General features: G+C 40.4%; 1 non-coding gene across 1 annotated transcript; it reads left to right on the forward strand.

The window, feature by feature from the left end:
* Positions 1-2,746: 2,746 nt before the first annotated feature.
* On the forward strand, positions 2,747-2,854 carry LOC116106067. Its single transcript, XR_004124246.1, has one exon. It is a non-coding gene; the product is annotated as a small nucleolar RNA R71 (small nucleolar RNA).
* The last annotated feature ends 319 nt before the right edge of the window (positions 2,855-3,173 follow it).

The following is a 3,173-nucleotide window of genomic DNA, read 5'->3' on the forward strand; positions in this document are numbered from 1 at the left end:
TTAAAATTTTTCATAGAAATCCTCGCTAAAATGAGTTGATTTTTTGTTTGGGAGAGTTTAGGAGTTAGAAGCAGTGATGGAAGTTCACTGGAAAGGCTCAAGAATGAAGGTGGGAAAATTTGCTCTCAAATGTGTTTGAAGTTTTTGCGTTGAAAATGAAAAGTCGGGTGGGTATTTATAAAAAGCAGACTTCGCCGCGGCAAAGTTCTTCAATTAAAAAACCCTAGATTTTAAACCCAGTCGATGCCGCGGTGAAGACAAACTTTTCTCTGTGGCGAAAAATTACAGAAGCTCATTGCCTTGGCGAAGAACAAGCTTCGCCGCGATGAATTTTCCTTAGTGAATTTCACCCAACTTTCTTCGTGCGGAAAAATATAGAGGCTCATCACCTCGGAGAAAAAAATTACTTCGCCGCGGTGAAGTCTGGGGCTTTCCGACTTCCAGTTTTTGCAAAATGTGCTTCGCTGCGGCGAAAACTAGAAGAATTCCATTTTCTGCCTTGATTTGATAATTCACCTGAAACACCCAAAAACACACAAATTAGATTTCATCTAAAAATCGTAAGAAAACTAAACAACTTCAAAATAGTAAATAAACAACAACAAATGAAAACACTTGGGTTGCCTCCCAAGGAGTGCTTGTTTATAGTCAGAAAGCTCGACTCTCTCAAGTTCTCGTTTTCGGATGTCAGGTCAGATTATCTAAATACATCAACTCTCGAGCATTGTCCTTGCACCGAAGTTTCAATTGCGGAGGATTTTTGTCACCTAGGGCCTTTGTTGAGAGCTTAACCACCCATTTCCATTCCTTGGTCATTCCTTTCATGGCCTGAACATTCTTACCAACAGCTTTCAGTTTTCTTGATTTTTCTTCACCCTTTTTGAGCGGAGGAATCCATCCCTTGTGAGGATACATGCTCAGTTGTGGCCCATCTTGGAATGGTGTAAAACTCTATGGGTTGTGGTCCTTTTCATTGAATCGCCTTGACTTGACCGTGCATCCTTTAATTGACAAATTAGGATCATTAAGTTGGGAAGTTTCAATTGTTGACTGACCTACCGAATCAATTTTGAAACATGACTCTTGCTTCAGTGGAGCTTTCAGAGACTCAAGGACATTGAATGTCACTTCCTCATCTTGCATCCTTGTGATCAACTTCCCCTCTTGAACATCAATTAAAGCTCTTCTGGTTGCCAGAAATGGTCGTCCCAAGATGAGAGAAATCTCCTTATCTTCTTCCATATCCAACACAAAGAAATTTGCTAGAAAAATAAATTTGTCCACTTTGACCGACACAGCTTCAACAATGCCCCTAGGATGCTTTATGGATCTATCTGCAAGCTGCAAGCATATTGTTGTCGGCTTCACTTCACCAATTCCTAATTTCCTGAAAACAGAAAAAGACATAAGATTTATGCTTGCACCTAATTCACATAAAACTCTATCAAAAGTAATGTCTCCTATAACACAAGGAATAGTAAAACTCCCTGGATCTTTGAGTTTCGGGGGTAGCTTCTTTTGGAGAATGGCGCTGCACTCCTCCGTAAACATCACTGTTTCCTCAACTTCTAACTTCTTTTTGTTTGATAAAATCTCTTTCAGAAATTTTGCGTAGCTCAGCATCTGTTGTAATGCATCTGCAAAAGGAATGTTAATGTGCAACATTTTAAATAAATCAAGAAATTTAATGAACTGCTTATCCTATTTTTCTTTTATGAGCCTTTAAGGAAAAGGCACCGAAGGTGTGTGATGTGCCAATTCTGGTGGTATCTCCGGAAATGGCAATTTTTCTTTCTTTTGCCTTTGCCTTTCTTCCCGCTTTTGTTCATCTTTCCTAGAACTGGTTGGCTCCTCTTCAACAATTATCTCTTCGTCCACTTCCTCATCATAATCTTCCTTTTCTTTTGGTGGACTTCTTTCTTTCCTTGATTGTTCCACCTCTTCCAAGACTGTCCCACTTCTCAAAGTTATTGCGTTCACTTGCTCTCATGGGTTAGTCACTATGTTGCTTGGTAGGGACCCCTATGGTCTCTCATTTAACTTATCAGCCAATTGACCCACTTGTACCTCCAAGTTCTGAATAGACGCCCCTTGATTTCTGAAATTTGTTCTTGTCTCATTCATAAAACCTATGGTCTCCTGCATAAACTTTCCAAACATGTCCTCCAATTTTGTCACTCTTTGCTCTCTTGATTGATTGTTCACCCCTGTTTGGTTGTTTGGCAATGCTCTTTGGTTCCATTGATTGTTCTGCTGATTCTGTTGATTCTGATTGCCCCAAGACAGGTTCAGATGATTCCTCCAACCAGGATTATATGTGTTGGAGTACGGATTGTTCAGTTGCCTTTGATTTCCTGCCAAGTAGTTAACCTGCTCTGATGATGATGCTGAAGCAAATGTGTTCCCCACTTGACAGTCGCTGCTCAAATGATTACCTGCACAAAATTCACAAGTTAGTTGAGGTGCTTGGATGGAATTCACTTGCATACTTCCCAACTGTTTCTGAAGTGCTGTCAATTGGGCTGAAATGGCTGCATATGCATCAACTTCATGAAGACCCATAGATTTCTTTGGTTGAACCCTCTTATTAGGTCTTTGATAATTGTTGCTTGCTAGAACTTCAAGCAACTCGTGAGCTTCTTCCGGAGTCTTATTTTGCAGTGCTCCTCCCGAGGCTGCATCCACCATAGTTTGCACATTCACCATCAATCCGTTATAAAATGTTTGGACTTGTGTCCAAACTGGCAACCCATGATGTGGACACCTCCTTAGTAATTCTTTGTATCTCTCCCAAGCCTCATACAATGATTCCGACTCTTCTTGTAGAAACGATTGTAATATCATTTTTCAGCTTTGCCGATTTTGCTGGAGGAAAGAATTTGGTCAGGAACTTCTGTGCTAAATCGTTCCATGTTGTAATTGTTCCTGTTGGTGATGCCATTAACCATCCCTTAGCTTTATCCTTCAATGAAAACGGGAATAGTCTCAATCTGATGGCATCATCTGACACTCCGTTTGATTTGAAGGTATCACAAATCTCCAAGAAATTGGCAATGTCTAGATTTGGATCTTCCTTCAAATCTCCCCTGAACTGTACCGACTGCTAGATCATCTGGATGATTGCCGGCTTTATCTCAAAGTTGTTGGCTTGTACTGCTGGTCTAGTTATACTT

The sequence above is a fragment of the Pistacia vera genome, unplaced genomic scaffold, assembly GCF_008641045.1.
Source record: "Pistacia vera cultivar Batoury unplaced genomic scaffold, PisVer_v2 Contig509, whole genome shotgun sequence".
In the NCBI taxonomy this organism is placed as follows: domain Eukaryota; kingdom Viridiplantae; phylum Streptophyta; class Magnoliopsida; order Sapindales; family Anacardiaceae; genus Pistacia; species Pistacia vera.